Below are 17,123 nucleotides of genomic sequence, written 5' to 3' on the forward strand. Positions count from 1 at the left end.
ATTACTACGTCAGGTAGTGCCGACAGTAATACTAGTACAATGCCGTGTGTTTACTAAACAAAGTATTTCCGCTGGAGGTTTACGGGACCAGGAAAACCAGACATGGATAGCAGAAATCCAGAAAACTGGGACGAGCATGAAAGAAACCTACCTTTATTATGCAAGCTTGTTAAGTGGCATGAAATAAATATGGAACGAAAATAATAATAATACGGTTTGTGTTACCTTACGTAGCTCCCAGTTGCTTACATTCGCAGCATATATGCACATGCGCAATCGAAAAAATGAGTTTTCGGCTCCGTAGTTCTCCCTGCGCTGTTTCAAAAGTTCTCGCCGTGTATAAATAATCATCGACGATTGTTTAGGACGTTACTCTTTTCCATTTGTGGACTCCACAAAGCGCGTACCATTTCCATCATTATTATTGATCAAAACAGAAAATATTTGCAAGCACCTCATAAGTCGCATTTGGCCTTGAAAGTCTGAAAGGTCCCACAGGCGCAAAATGCTGCTGGCGTAACGAGGTGTTATTAAAGGTCGAAGAAAGCCAGCATAAAAGCACGGCGCACGAAGAAGAGCTTGGTGCCCGGGCTCGTTTTCTCTTCCCTTCCGTTAAGCCATCCAATTCATGTCCCTAAAGATGCGGAGCGCCATCTAGGCTTGAATAGGTGAATTTATGTGAAGACAGAAGCTTGTGAATGTTTACCGTCACCTAGTTGTGGGCGTACGAAACTTCGACGTGATATTTTGTCCGCCAGCTTTGGTCTAGTTTTGTGCGTACGGATATGGCTCAACCCACTACGGAGGATCGGCCATGAATCGGGTGGCAGTAGGTAAGAAGGAAAGAATGATCAGCCAGCGTGAGAGTGATGGTTAAAACATAAACTGACCTTGACTTCGTCTTTCTGGCTTCGTGATCTCATCATTTTAAACCATGAACTGTTTTATAATTAAATAAATAAAACAGCAAAAAGAGTGTCCGCCGTCTGGATTCAAAGACGCGACATCTGGAAAAGAATGCTGGTATTACACTGTCACACCATATGCGTATGCATCGACAAGCGCAATAGAACACCCTTGCGAATTTCGCACAGCCAAGCGAGTAGGTTGATAGGCTTGGCGCGTTTTGATTTGGTCTAACAGAGGCGCAGTTAACAACACAGGCGAGAGGTTGCGCAGACAAGGAAGTCGCGGATAGCACAAGCCAACATACAGATGCGTCTGCAACAACTGGGAGAAGCTTCAATTGAAGACACGTTGGAACAAAGGCGAGCATGTCGGCGGGCAAATTCTGCGAGAAAAAAAAAACAATAAGGCCACAATCCTTTCATTTACCAAACACGAGACTGGTATTAAATTGAGTTTGATAGAGAGATCGTAGCAGTGTGGCTTGTACTCTTTACAGTCGCTTTCCTCTTTAGATACGACAGTCTTCGCTTCAAAGCTATAGTTTAGGCTTTATAAATGATGATTACAAAAATTCTACGCACTATATGTCAATTCCCCCATGGGAAGTTTGTGGCCTCTTCTATACCGAAGCTGGCAGCCTCTAGTTGCGCAGACTTTTGCGTGGTGACTCCTCAAAGTAAACGAAAAAAGAAGAAAACGTACTTGCACGATTGAACCGAAAAGTGCATACATTCTTCGATATTGCGCATACCACATTGAACGCAGCATTTGCATCGTTGACGATCGAGTACACAACAATTATCCAAACAACATCATTGATGACAAGGCGTTCGTGATATCAATAAGTTTATGTTAGTTATTAGGAGTTTCTGGTAAAGGTTACTGTAGCAGAAGCTGCCGTGGAGATGACAGTTCACTAAATGCGCGGTGGCGTCACTAGCCGTTCAAATATAAAAACACCACCCTAGCAAAGAATTGCATTGTTCTTGCAGCCCCGATATGTGTAGGCGATAAATAGTTAGGACTCCCGAGAAGCAGCGTGAAAACTAGGAGCGGAAACGGTAATACGACCAGGGTCCGCGTAATATCAAAATCACTATTGCTCCCACTACTGCCGCTAATCTACATTACCCTTGCTACCCTTACTCAAAAGCAATAAACGTTGTATAACCTCCTCAACCATTGTAGTGCTACTTTTCAACAGCTTCGCTGCACATCATCTTTCGCAGAGCCGGATTGATGAGTCAATGCCAAATAAAAGAGAGTGGTTATGAGATACGCTTGAAGATTTCATCAGAAAAGCAGTGGGTTATGGCCTTACTTTAACAAAGAATACCAAAAGGGCGGGGCTTGAATATTTCCAGCGCACTTATGGAAATTTCGGGGCAGCTAATCAAGACCTGGTAAAGTAGTGGAGGAAGTTACATCGGTTATACTAGTTACTGAGCTTGTTAGTAGAGTATTTACCACCTCACGAATGCTTCGAAAACCACCACTGTTACAGCGGTAAGCCCTCCACTGGAGGCATTAGACGATCCTTCAGAAGACCCACACCCATTTCTTCACTGAGTTTTCTCACACGAAGGTAGAAGGGTTCTCTCACTGTGGGTCGATTCCGAAGCCGTGTGGCACAAGTTATGTCATTACCAATTGTGTACCTAGGATGTTAGGGTTCAAATATATTTAGAGAAATTGTGTAAAGCTCGCGTATGTCCTCTGCAGAAGCACTGAGCACTCATTAGACTCAACAAAGAAGCTCGGTATTGGGCTTGCTTGGAAGGCGCCGGTCGTGACGTGGATACGAAAACCGTGAGCATGGTCCAGCATCTTGAGTGAGTTGGGTGTAGCAGAGTGGGTGTAGCAATATGGTGTCGTAGTCTAAACGAGTACGCAGAGGCAGTTTGTTTCACTACACCTTGTGTTCAACATGACATTGAGAACTTTGATCTTTCAATGTCATTTTTCCTTCAGGTATTTAAAATTACCAATGAATGTTACTTTTGAATCAAGTATAATGCTTAAAATGTATGTTCTTTGTTAACGAGCATCTGTTGTCTTTGTAGTTCCATAATTTATTTATTTACAGCACCCTAAGACTAAGTCTACTATATAGAGGGGAGAGGCTACATAAAATAGGTTCAATATAGGATTATACTGAAAAGTCAAGAATGAAAAATTGTATGAGTTCACTAATTGCGCGTCATAATACAACTTGTATAATACACCAGAAGTAACAATGGTAGTTTACCAGCGAAATCTCTTGATAGACGATACAATGCACAAGTTAGGAATGATAGATCAATACATACATACTTAAGTTGCAAATATCGTGTTTATGCAATGAAAAAGTCACATGATATATTAATAACAACAAGTTTCATGATTTAGACATAGTTGCCTAAAGCACAGTTACATTGAGCGGGATTACTTATGCTAACAATAGATGGTGGCAGACTTTTACATTGGCTGCATGTTTCTGGCAAAAATGAAAGCGAGTGTGCTGGTGCGCTTTAGCGAGGCGCACATGCCTTTGCATATAATGTATACGCGACGAGACGAATTGTGCTGGATTAATTCCATGCAGACCGAGGCGCTGCGCTCTGGTAATAAATCTTATGAAATAAGCATAGGCGTGATTGTTTCCTGCGAGTAAAAAGGGAAGGTAGATTCAGTGTCGCCTTCATTTGTGTTACGCTTTGCGCGGAGTGATTCCGGACGCTTTCAAGGCTGTTAATTGAGATGGCACGATGTGACGGATTATGCATCGTCCAAGTGTGGACAAACATATGTCGCGTGTGAGAATTGTTCGAATGGTAATGGTGCGAGCGAAGTATTGGTGCGAAGATAATTGTGCGAGCGAAGATGTTTCGGCGAAGGTGGACATGATATATTTGTAGTTTCTTATATTATCTAAAGGAATGTTATCAAGTAAACAGGGAGAACAAGCTTCACTAGTGGGGAATATTGGCATCAATTTATATTTCTTGACGTTAAGTTCCATGCGCACATTTTAGAGCAGTTAAGCAGTGTGTTTACACGTCCTAAAGAGATGCTATATTAGTGTCATTAGAAAATTTCCTATATATTACCCTGTCATCTGCAAAAAAAAAACAAATTTTAGATGGCATGATGTTATCAGGTACATGATTAACGTACATCAAAAATAAGAGCAGCCTAAGTTCTGACGCCTGTTGAACACAAGATTTGACGGATGTTATAGTTGAATGAAGATCATTAGCGTTTATGCATTCCATATGCTGGGCCTGGAATGCTTTTGTTCGATTAAGTACATTAGTATCAATGTTTAGTGCAGTGAGTTTAGATAGCAGTAATGTGTGGTGTACTTTGACAAATGCTTTAGCGACATCAAGAAAAATACAGTCTGCGAGAAATTCTGCATCCAAGTTTAATTACAAGTCGTTAGTAAAGCAGCGAAGCTGCGTATCACAGCAGAATGTTTTGCAAAACAGTGTTGGCTAGGTTTAAAATAAGTGTTAGATTTACGATGACTGACACCTTAGAATAAATAGCATGCTCCCTTACCTTACAGTATACTGAAGTCCACCTAATGGGCCTATAATTAGAAGGGTTATGCGTATCACCAGCTTTACGGATTTGTATGGTCAGCCGTTTTCCAATCTAGACGCCACGTAGCGTTGTGAAGGGACTGAAAAAAAATAATTCTAAAATTATAGAGCAATACCCAATACGACTGTTTAAAAATGTAATGTTAATTCCAACAACACAACATCAAAATTTTAAGCCTAATTTAGTTATAATTGATTTATTACATTTAGTTATGACTGCTATGTGGCTCATCTGTGAGTATCCTTTGGATCGTATTAAGCGAGGCGGAGTAACATGCGAGGCCGGCGAACACGCGTGAACAAACCTACCATTTGATATTGGCGCATGCGTGGTTGGCGACTGCGTGCCCAGTTGGTGAAATTAGAGTAAGCATCTGAGTGCCATCCCCTTTAATACAACTCCAGAATCTCTTGCTGTTATTAGTCTTCAATAGCTCGAGAAGGGCGACGTTATAGAAGAGAAAATTCTCAGACCCTTTGTTATATAAGTACCTTACGGCGGCGGTTTTGAACGAGAACCAGAGCTCACGATTTAGGGACCGTTTAGCGATTTAAAACTGGCGTTTCATTGTTTCTTAGTCTGTTAAGGTGTCTGTTATACCTTGGTGTTTGACTATTTGAATATATATGTCGGACTGGAATATAAGAATTTATTCGATCCGAAACTTTTTTCTACAAAGAGGCGCCAATTTGTCTCGACAGAACGATCGAGTTGGTCGAGTAAATGAAGGAGGCATGTTCGTTGTTTGTCGCAGAGAAATTAGCCGGTTTATAATCTTTTATTTGTTCAAGCTGTTCATGCTTCAGCAGTGGTGGTATCGCGATTGTAATATGTAATGTAAAATAGTCGCTAATGCAAGGTAAGTGCGCTACGGGGTTGTAATATCAGCTTAACAAGACAACACAAGGAAAAGTAGTGATGACGTATTGCCTGTTATACGTGCTGGAAGAGCGACCGTTTGTACTAGGGTAAACTCAGAATAAATAGCGATAAACAGATTAGCCTAGCTGGATTATGGGCTAGGAAAGCACTTGTGCTCGACCAGTTTATGGTAGGAAAGATAAAGTGGCTGAGAAGAATTATAAGAATTGACTTTGGGACGAGCATTCCCTTTCTTGCAATAGTACACAATTCTTTTCGTTGACGTTAAGTTTCAAGACATGTCGCCACAACTGTCGCTCACACACTGTCGGCTTACTAGATTTGTAACCAATTTGTGCATCGTATAGATACACAGAACTAAAGATGGCTGGAGGCAATGATATTCTTAGTGAGTTAATCTTCAGAATAAAAAGCGAGCTGCTGAGCGCTCCCGATGGTACAGTAGTTTCTTGTGCGAATGGACGTGATAGCGATTTAGCTACTTTTACCCGTAACGTCACAACTATGCAAACGGCATATTCTTGCTGATGGCCACTGCTGACAGGTGTCGGCGGATTCAATAACGTCACCTTGTGTCGCACGCCATTTCCAGTTGTAGATGTACGAATGACTAGGAGTGTTTGCGTAGAAACGCATCGCCAATGGTTTCTTGCAACCGCAAGCGAGGGTCAATTGTACAGCGCCCACTTATAATGATGCACTAAAATAAATAAGGAGTTTTTTTCTGGATCAAGTGCAAAAGGCGACGCTTCATTGTTCTTTTTTTTCATCTGCTTGCAATGACAAATTGTCATCGGTATTAGGTGGTAAACATGTTACTAATGAGAGGTCGTTCACTTATTTAAAAACGAAATGTCAAATGCGTCTTTGCATGCAGACGGGGGGCACCTGGCAGACGATATAGCATTGAAATCTACGAGTAGTTCTGTTGAGTGTCACTGTGGAGGTGTTTGATCATGTCGCACATGAACCTGTCAGGGCCCGGTGCAGAGCTCTGGCGTGAAAGTGAAGGAATTTTTCACTTCGCCGATATTTTGAACAAGATTATGTTGTTCATTTTGTCTGCTTTCGCGGTTGATCGCTTTGCGAACTACTATATGCGTCTGAAGAATGCCCAGGAAGTATTATTGGAATTGTATACGGGCTCCCAGTGTTAGCCAAGAGCGTCTGCTTGGTCTTGAAGGATATTAGTCATTCACTAGGAGCAATGGATGGATTTCTTCTCCCTTTATATTTCTTTTCCGTTCCATGATTTCATCTCCTCAATGCATTAAGTTATACCCGTAAGAGACCTCTGCCTACTTCCACTCCTGGTCTGTCCTTAAGTCCTTCTTCCTTGGATTTAAAGAGTTTAAATTAGAGTATATCTTCAGAAGTAGACAATTCACCAAGCTTTCGCCAGGCTTCATCTCGTCTCCTTCGTTCATATCTGCAATAATAAGTTTACCAGAGGGCCTGTCTTTTGCTTGAAGTGCCTTTTGTTTAAGGAATGAGCTTCTTAGCTGCCTTACTTATAAAAGCAGTGATCTATAATACACCATGATCTCTACTTAAATTACTTACGAAGTGTCGTGATAAGTACGTGGATTCCTTAACATTTCTAATTAGGCGAGGCTCGTTTGCAGCAAAGAACGCGTGGAGAGGATGCCATGTATCGTTAATAAGATTAGAGTGGTCACTTGCAAATGTATTTTGGGTTACATGCTCTTCTAAGTGAGCGAGAAAAGAAGCAGAACTAAACGACGGGCCTATTGATGAATATGCATTATGAAGGAGAACGTGATATATCCGTTTTTTTTTTCGTATTGAAGATGGAGGCGCCACACACTACAATGAAATTTTCTATGGTTCGACCTGTCCTGTCGCATCGCGAGTCTACACAATGTGTTGTAAACATTAAAATCACCGACAAGTATGCAGGTTTCTTGAAGCTGATGAATGAAGGTATAAAAAAGCCGCAGTTTCGACCGAAACACCAAGCATTTATTGCGAAATAACACTAGTGGATAGCTATACGAACTGAGCATACTAGTTTTATCGGCCGTATAAAGTTGTAAACATTGGCATAATAAAAAAAAATTTGCAAGCATGTAATCACACGCCCTGCAGCAAACAAACACATATCACTCAATGACTGCTGAAACTCGCCGCCAAAACACTGAAGTAAGGAAGCGCGGCAGCAGCAGCGAGCGCATTGACCCTCATTTTGCCTCTTGCATCAACGCGAACCAAGTCAATAAAAGTGTGCATGGAAGATTGCCGTCTCCGCTGATGCCTTTCAAGATGCAGCCGCAATCGTGGGCTCACTCCCGTATGCTTTCACACGAACATGCCACTTACACCCAGCAAGGATTTTATGGCACTTGGACTTCATATGAAACGTCACGGTGATGGCAACGCAGATGCAGAAAGGCGTCTGGAGTGTCCCAATAATTGCGAACCCGATAAAACCTTCTGCTAAAGACCTTTTTATTTGGCAGTATATATATACATATTGACGCAACTATATTTGGCAGAACGATAATTCAGCGGGTATGCGCCAGTGGGGACGACGCTGAAGTAGCGCGGGTTTTTAGGTGAAGCGGGGGAAAACGAAGAAGACGTTGTTGTTGTTCCCTTGGACGACTGATAAAGTGCGTTTCTTGGCGGTGCTGCTACGCATACTCGTTGATCCCACGTCGTTACACTGGTGGAGGTGCGGGGTAGTGTCCTACTGGCGTAAGCAATCACCTTTTCGCTGTCGCCCTGCCATTGTACTAGCACCGCCCCTAGACCGACATTACTAGCGTCTGTATGCAATATCGTCGGGGCTTCCTCATCGAAGTGTGCTAATACCGGAGGCGATTGCATGCGTTGCCGGAGCTCGTGGAATGCCCGCTGCTGGTCTTCGCCCCAAGTAAAAGGCATATCTTCTCGGGTGAGCTGAGTTAACGGCCACGCGATACGCGAGAAATTCGCAATAAATCGCCGGTAATATGCACAGAGTCCAAGAAAACGTCGCACGGCTTTTTTGTCTGATGGAATCGGGAAATTAGCGACGGCGGCAATTTTATCCGGATCAGGTCGGACTCCATGGCTACTGACGACGTGACCGAGGAATTGGAGCTCATGAAAACCAAAATGGCACTTCTCAGGCTTCAAAGTAAGACCGGCAGAGCGTATCGCTTCAAAAACAGTTTTCAGCCTTCGTAAGTGTTCGTCGAACGTTGCGGAAAAGACAATCACGTCATCCAAGTACACCAGGCATGTTTGCCATTTGAGTCCGGAGAGCACAGTGTCCATTAGACGCTGAAATGTTGCTGGCGCCGAACACAAACCGAAAGGAAGTACCTGAAATTCATAAAGTCCGTCAGGCGTCACAAAGGCTGTTTTCTCACGGTCTCTCTCATCCACTTCGATCTGCCAATAACCGCTTTTCAAGTCCATTGAGGAAAAGTAGCACGAGTTTCGCAACCTATCCAAGGAATCATCAATACGCGGCAGTGGATAAACGTCCTTCTTTGTGACCTGATTGAGCTTCCGATAGTCGACGCAGAAGCGCAGGCTACCGTCCTTCTTCTTCACTAAAACTACAGGTGATGCCCACGGACTATTAGATGGTCGAATAACGCCATCTTCTAGCATCGTCTTCACTTGTTTTTGTATTTCTTCGCGTTCCTTTGGGGCCACACGATAAGGGTTTTGTCGGATGGGTCTGGCGTCGACATCAGTAATGATGCGGTGTTTCGTAAGTGGCGTTTGACCAACTCTTGACGCAGAGGAGAAACAGCCCTGGTACTGCTTGATGAGCTCAAGCAGACGGTTCCGCTCAACGGCCGTTAACGTCGGATTAACGTCTACAATAGGTGCAGCTGTGTGGATTGTAGAGGCCGACTCCTGCGCTAAGTGGCAGTCTTGTATTTCTGTCACTTCATCGAAATAGGCGACAGCAGTGCCTCTAACGATGTGTCGGCGCTCCCTACTAAAATTTGTCAGCAAGAGTTCGGCGCTTCCGTCGATTACATTGATAAGTGCTCTGGCAATGGACACACCGCAATTCAGTGCTAGCGCACTGATGTGTTCCGCTACTCCAGTCCCACTTTGCAGGCTGTCACAGCGCACCTGTACGAGGGAGCAACTCCGCGGCAAAAGTATGACGTCGTCCGCGGCAATACGTAAGCGAGGTTGTTGTGGCTTCTCATGGGTGACGTTATCCGAACTCGTGGCAAATGTGACGCTTCTGTCACGGATGTTAATCACGGCGCCGTACTCCCGTAGGAAATCTATGCCCAGTATAATTTCTTTACAACACTCAGTAAGGATGACGAGGGTGACGACGAAGGTTGAACCGGCGATTAAGAGTCGGGCCGTGCATTTCCCGACAGGTGTCATCAACTGACCTCCGGCGGTTCTTATGTTGGGCCCGTGCCATGGTGTCTTCACCTTCCTCAGTTTGTCAGCGACCTGTAAGCTAAGGATTGAAAAATGCGAGCCAGTGTCAACCAGAGCGGCTATTTCGTGGCCGTCAATGCAAACGATGAGCTCGGCGCTGACGATGTCAGTTACGTCTTTCGTACTTCTATTCGTCGTATTCGTCGTTGTGCTGGGCGTCTTTTTCGTCAATGTAGTCTTCACGTCGTCGTTCGTCGATAACGGGGGATGTGGAGCAGTTAGAGTATTGGCAACCTCACCCCCGGAGGTCGCTGCGGCTAGTTTCCCCGTCGAGGGCTAGGCGATCTGCCCCTAGTGACGTCGGCAAAGCTGCGACGAGTCGGCGAATTGTAGCGCGCCGGAGATGGAGAAGGAGAACGTGGTCGGGGCGTCGTCGTATTTGGTGGCTGACTGTTCACAGGAGCGACGTTGTAAGCGCGTCGACCGTCGTACGGAGAATAAGCATAGTTGGCAGGGAAGCTTGGTTGTTGAGCGGCGCGATAGTTGTTCCATTTGCGGCAAACTCTATAGACGTGTCCAGCTTCACCACAATGGTAGCACACTGGTCGACGGTCGACGGTGCGCCACAAATCGGTTTTCCGACGCTGGTAGTTCGGCTGTAACTCTCCATGGAGCCAAGGGGTGGCGTGCGCATGTCGAAAATACGGCGTTGTTTGTGCTGGCATGATCGGCGGGGTCGGTAGAGTCGACGAGGGTGACGATGTCGGCTCTAGTTGTGGCGTAGGTGGTGTTGTAGTTATGGGTGTCAACGGCGTTGAAGTTGCGTTGAGTGGCCGGCGAACAGCTTCCGCATAAGTGAGGCGCCGCGGAACGTTGCCACAGTCTGGCGCTGAAAAAGCTTGCCGGACTTCCTCCCGGACGACATCAGCAACAAAAGATAACGCTGGCGTCGGTTCCGTAGGCGCAACCACAAAGCCGAGCTGCCGAAGCTCTTCTCGCACCACTTCGCGGACAACTTCACGCAGAGACATGTCGTTACTCGCAGCCAGTACGGAAGTGTTCGCCGTCGAGTTGCCCATGTCATGCTGGCGGTATCGTTGATGCAGGGCCCGTTCAATGGCTGTAGCCTCTTTTGTGAACTGTGCCACTGTTGTCGGTGGATTTCTCACAAGGCCGGCAAACAGTTGTTCCTTCACTCCTCGCAGGAGATATCGCAGCTTTCTTTCCTCTGGCATGTCTGGGTCTGCCCTACGGAAAAGACGGGCCATGTCTTCCGAGAACATAGCAACACTCTCATTGGGCTTTTGAACGCGGATTTCAAGGAGACGCTGCGCGTTTTCCCTCCTGTCGATGCTTGAAAAGGTATCCAGCAGCTGTGCGCGGAAGTCGTCCCACGTGGCAAAGCTCCTCTCCCGGTTTACGTACCACGTACGAGCATTGTCCTTCAAATAGAAATAGACACTCGAGAGTTTGTCCGCCGAGCTGGTCTTATGGTTATACTGGGCGACGCGCTCGAACTGGTCGAGCCAATCTTGGACGTCTTCAAAGGCATCACCATGAAAGCTCTCCGGGACGATAGGATTCTGTAGTGTTACTTGCGATGGAGCTGCGGTGGCCATGTTATTTGTAGGAGGCAAACGATTTCTCGAAGTTTCTTGCAGGGGACTGGACTCGGGCGCTAAGCCTAGCAGGCGACGACTGAAGCGGTGGACCGGTGTTTCGATGCGCGATGGTGATTCCGGGCTCGCTCGTCGGCTCCGCGAAGGGGTGCCAAGCATGAAGAATACCCCGCACCTCCACCAGTGTAACGACGTGGGATCAACGAGTATGCGTAGCAGCACCGCCAAGAACTACTTACTTGTTGTTCCATCACCGCTTCGACGTGAAATCTTACACGCCTGCCACAACGAGCCGACTGCTGGGCACTTGGGCTACACTCGCACATTGGCACGGATTCGGCAGAATTACTACTGGCCGAGACTTACTGCGGTCGTTAAACGTTACGTTCTGACATGTCTGGATTGCCAACGTCGTAAACCGCCATCCGTCAAACCAGCCGGCTTACTGCACCCTGTTGACGTACCGGCCACACCATTTGCACAAGTTGGCATGGACTTTCTGGGCCCCTTCCCCACGTCTACTACTGGTAATAGGTGGATAATCGTTGCCACGGATTATCTCACTAGATATGCCGAGTCACGTGCCCTGCAACGGGCAACAGCAGATGAAGCGGCACGATTTTTTCTGGAATCCATCGTTTTAAGGCATGGCGCTCCCGCAGTAGTCGTCACGGACAGAGGTACTGCGTTCATGGCCCAGTTTTTAGATATTGTTCTACGTCTAAGTGGTACCGCCCACCGGAAGACAACAGCGTATCACCCTCAAACGAACGGACTGACAGAACGACTCAATAGGACATTGGCTGATATGATAAGCATGTACGTAGATGTAGAGCATAGGAACTGGGACGAGGTTTTACCTTATGTCACCTTCGCGTACAATACCGCTCGTCAAGAGACCACTCGCAAGACGCCCTTCAGTCTCGTATACGGCCGTGAGGTTACAACTACATTAGACGCAATGCTCCCTCATGAATTTGACGACAACGAGACGGGTGCTGAAGAGATAACACACCGAGCAGAGGCAGCTAGGCAGCTTGCGCGTCTGCGAATCCACGAACAGCAGGACATTGACGCCAGACGCTACAATCTTCGGCACCAAGCCGTAACATACAACATCGGCGACAAAGTGTGGGTCTGGACACCTATTCGACAGCGTGGGCTCTCTGAAAAGCTCCTACGTAAATACTTCGGGCCCTACATAGTTCTCCGACGCATCAGTGACGTCAACTACGAAGTCGTTCCAGACAGCTCGCACTGTTCAAAACGCCGACGGCATTTACCCGAGGTCGTTCACGTGCTGCGTATGAAGCCGTACTATGAGGACTGCCAAGACTGCGCAGTTCTTTACCGCTGCTTTCCAAGCCTCTATCATCGGGACGATGATCTTTTCTAAAGGGGGAGCAAATGACGCAACTATATTTGGCAGAACGATAATTCAGCGGGTATGCGCCAGTGGGGACGACGCTGAAGTAGCGCGGGTTTTTAGGTGAAGCGGGGGAAAACGAAGAAGACGTTGTTGTTGTTCCCTTGGACGACTGATAAAGTGCGTTTCTTGGCGGTGCTGCTACGCATACTCGTTGATCCCACGTCGTTACAATATATATATATATATATATATATATATATATATATATTGTTACACACGAGGTGTTTAACGCAAAACCAGATGAATCTGGTTGATAGGCGCGGTTCTTGAAGAGCGGTCTCGCGGCAGCTTGGCCAACGTCGTTTTCTTCTTTCTTCTGGTTGTCTGCGTGGCAGGCGTGGTAGGCGGCAGGCGTGGTCGGCGAGTCTTCAGCGCCTAGAACGTACGGCAGTGCCGTATCAGTTCTGATACAGTGTGCAAGTTCTCTTTACCAATGAGGAAGTTGTACACGTCTTCCGCTATTCCTTTTACCACGTGCCCCACTTTATCTTCCTCTGTCATGTGAGGGTTGACGGTTCGGCACAACTTCAAAATTTCTTCGATATAGGTAGTGCAAGTCTCGCCGGGTACCTCAGCTCTCTGGGCTAATGTGAGTTCCGCACGTTTCTTGGCGTCCGAGTCACCGAAACACTTTTTGTTGTCGTACCATACCAGCGCCGTGCCGGCCAGGAAGAAAACAACGTTCCTAAGCTGACTGGCAGCATTCGAGTTATTTTATTGGCTTACCCTTTCGTAATGGGTTAGCCACTCATCCACATCTTCGTCTGCCTTCGCCGAGAACGTCCGTGGCTCTCGGTAGTGCTGGATAGGGACTGGGCTTGCCGAGGCACTGCTGGTGAGGGTATTTTGCTCTGTAGCCATGATGGAGCGCGACGGCGAAAGTCCGGCGAGGCGACGAATTCGGCATAGCTCTTGTGCTGGTGGTTCCGTTGTAGGTCGTGAGAGTTACCCCGCACCTCCACCAAATGTTACACACGAGGTGTTTAACACAGAACCAGATGAATCTGGTTGATAGGCGCGGTTCTTGAAGAGCGGTCTCGCGGCAGCTTGGCCAACGTCGTTTTCTTCTTTCTTCTGGTTTTCTGCGCGGCAGGCGTGGTTCATGACAGCTTGTAACAATATATATATATATATATATATATATATATATATATATATATATATATATATATATATATATATATATATATATATATATATATATATATATATATATATATATATATATATATATACTGCCTAAAGTGAGCAATTTATGAACAAATCAGACACGAAGCACTCCGTAGAGATGTCTAACAAGCGAAAGTGGAACGTACGGCCCCAGTGTGCATTATTGGCTTAATCCAGATGGCTCATTAAATGGCGGTGGTACAATATTATTACGTTTACGTAATATCTGTACAAGGCACATTGTTACAATATCTGCGCAAGCAGTGTCAGTGTAGTTAAAAATTGCTGACCAGCAACAAGTAGCAGTAACTAGTGTCTCGCGATATTCTTCTTCTTTTCGCCTTCCGTAACGGTACCCCCGGGTGCTGAAGCGCCATGTCGGCGCGTGGTAGGCGAAGAAATGCGAGCGAAGTATGGCTTCAGCGGCGAAATGTGCAGAATGTACACAGGCGTCTAACTTAAAAAATGGATCAAACTGTAACGGCGAAATCTCGTAATTGACGTCGCTAACTTGACGTAGAACTTCATAAGGCCCAGTTTATCGGGAGAAAAGCTTCTAGGAGACGCCGGGCACGGGCAGAGAGATAGACAGATAGTGATCAAAAGAAAGGAAGGACGCTTGATTATGCAACCCGTGAGGGAGCATGGCGAAGCGTTGTCAGGGGTGAGGGTGTCCGGGCCGCGACGCGCCTCGCACCGGTCCCCGCACAGCCCAAATGCGCGCGTGGCGCGCCACCTGTCGGGGCAGCACCGTACCTTGAGAGGAGGGGGTCTTCTGTGTTTGCGGCAAGACGGCTCTGCGTGTGCAAAAAGCGCAGAAGAAATGTAGCGGAAACGCCCTTCGCTACTCGTGTAACTGCGACTTCTGTAAGTTACATGGCCATTATTAACTACGGCCCGTTTCTAAGGCGACACCGCATTCACTAGAGGCGCTTTTGTACGGCTGTGAAGCATCGAACTCGTGGCTGGGTGGTAGCATCTCCGTCTCACACTCCGGAGACCCTGGTTCGATTCCCACCAAGCCCATCTTGCAAGTTGTTTTTTATTCATGAAGTGCCTCCCGGGATTTATTGCTCACGGCCAACGCCGCCGACATGAGCTCCTGAGACATGAACTCCTTAACGCTGTCGCGTTAAACTCCGCACGGTGCTACCACCGCAACCCTTCTCCGTGGTTGACCGCTGCCTTGCGCCGCCCCAGAATCGGCGACCAACTGTGGGCTGTAGAGCAGTCCAGCGAGGCGACGGCGAGCCAACACTTCGACATCCCCAAGTGGGAGACCTAAGGCCCCGTCAGAGAAAGCTCTGCAGAACCATAAATAAAGTTGATACCAACTAAATGTAATGCTCCAATATGTCATCTGCACAGGTGCAGAACACTCATTAGACTCAACAAAGAGGCTCAGTATTGGGCTTGCTTGCAAGGCACTGATTGCGACATGAATGCCTAAATGGTGAACGGGGGGTCCAGCATATTCAGGGAAAGTGGTGCGGCAGACTAATACAGTACGCCATCGTAGTCAAAAGTAGTGCGCAGAAGTAGTTTTTTTCACTACCGATGTTGTGTGCAATAAGATCTTAAGAACTTTCATCATTCTTAGGCATTTGTACTTAAGGTTCTTCATACGGGCATTGAAGGTTTCTTTTGAATCAAGTATAATGCTGTTTATGTTCTTTGTTAACAGGTATCTGTTGTTTGTGTAGTTTAATAGTTCTGTCTGGGAGGAGCGTTCTGTTCCTTGAAAAACCACATAACTAGCTTTGCTCGGGTTAAGCGTGAAGGCATTTTGCCGCGCATATTTTGACGCTTTGTTGAGAATAAGCTACACTAGTCGCCCGAACGGTGCGTGTTTACAGGATTTGTAAACAACCTGTACATCATCCACGTGCACCGAATAAAAAATTGTGAAGGATTGCCTGATGTTCGGAGTAAGTTCATCTTCATAATAGAAAGCGTGAAGTTGAGCGCGCCACCCTGTAGTGCTCTATTCTCTTGGGCAAATGAACACCATAGGAAATTCTCTATTATGACCAGGAAAGTACGATTATGGAAACAGCTTTCTATAAGGTTTGACATATTGCCGCGGATGGTAATTGCTGGCAGACCTAGATGGATTCTTTAACGTCAATTTCTGTCGAACGCCTTTTCCATGTCGAGAAATAAGGATAAGTATAACTGTTTGTGCACAAACGCATCGCCAATCTTTTCGTACATCGGCACTAGATGATCAGTCTTAGAGCGCCGATCGGTAAAGACGCATTAAAATGTATCATTTTTTTTACTCTTGGAAGTGCGAAAGGCGACACTTTATCGTTTTTTCCAATAGCTTGCAAACAAAACTTGGGAGCGCTAATAGTCGGAAGCATGGTAATTATAAGTGGTAATTACCTTGTTTCAAAACGAAATGTCAATGGCTGATTTCCACGCAGGTGAGAGGTACCCGGCAGGCGATATAGCATTGAAAGGTGCGAGTAGTTCCGTTGAGCGTCACTGTGGAAGTGTTTAATCATGTCGTGCATTACTCTGTCAGGGCCTGGCGCAGAGACCTGACATGAAAGTCAAGGACTCTTTGACCTCGCTGATGTTGTAAAAGTGATAAGGTTCGTTCTCTCTGCATGTGCGGTTGATCACTTTGCGTTCTGTTATTTGCGTCGTAGGAATGCCTCGCAATTATTATTGTACCTGTACACGGGCTCCAAGCGTTCGCGAAGAGCGTGAGCTTGGTCTTGCGGGATATTCTCTTGGTCAGTGACAAGGGGCAATGGATAGATTTATTTTTTTCATTTAGCCTTCTTAGTCAGTGGCACAATTTACTCTCCTCAGTGCATGAATTTATGTCTGGAAAAAGCTCTCCCAGCTTGCACTCCTTGACTATCCTCGTGTCTTCGTTCCCTGGGATTTAACACGTTCAACTTGCACAATATTCTCAGAAGTAGGACATCGACGTAGATTGCTCTAAGCTTTAGTTTGTCTCTTTCGTGCCTGCCTGCAATCATAATTTTACCATGGGGCCTTCCTTTTGCTTGAAGTACCGTTTGTTTGAGGAATGTACCTCAATGCTGCGTCAATAATGAAAGCAGGAAATGATAGTTTAGCACGACTTCTAGTGATAAGTAAGTGGATTCGTTAAACGTCTCGAGTCATCCGAGGCAAGT

General features: G+C 46.1%; 1 protein-coding gene across 1 annotated transcript in view; it reads right to left on the reverse strand.

The window, feature by feature from the left end:
* The window catches only part of LOC142590574 (uncharacterized), a 197,943-nt gene extending 181,505 nt beyond the window's left edge, over positions 1-16,438 (reverse strand). Inside the window, exons 1-2 of the mRNA XM_075702861.1 lie at positions 16,357-16,438; positions 4,453-4,576 (exon numbers count right to left, since the gene is read on the reverse strand). The gene's annotated coding sequence lies outside the window, so the exon portion shown is untranslated. The remainder of the gene's footprint in view (positions 1-4,452; positions 4,577-16,356) is intronic.
* Positions 16,439-17,123: the final 685 nt, after the last annotated feature.

Source organism: Dermacentor variabilis, chromosome 8 (assembly GCF_050947875.1).
Source record: "Dermacentor variabilis isolate Ectoservices chromosome 8, ASM5094787v1, whole genome shotgun sequence".
Lineage (NCBI taxonomy): Eukaryota > Metazoa > Arthropoda > Arachnida > Ixodida > Ixodidae > Dermacentor > Dermacentor variabilis.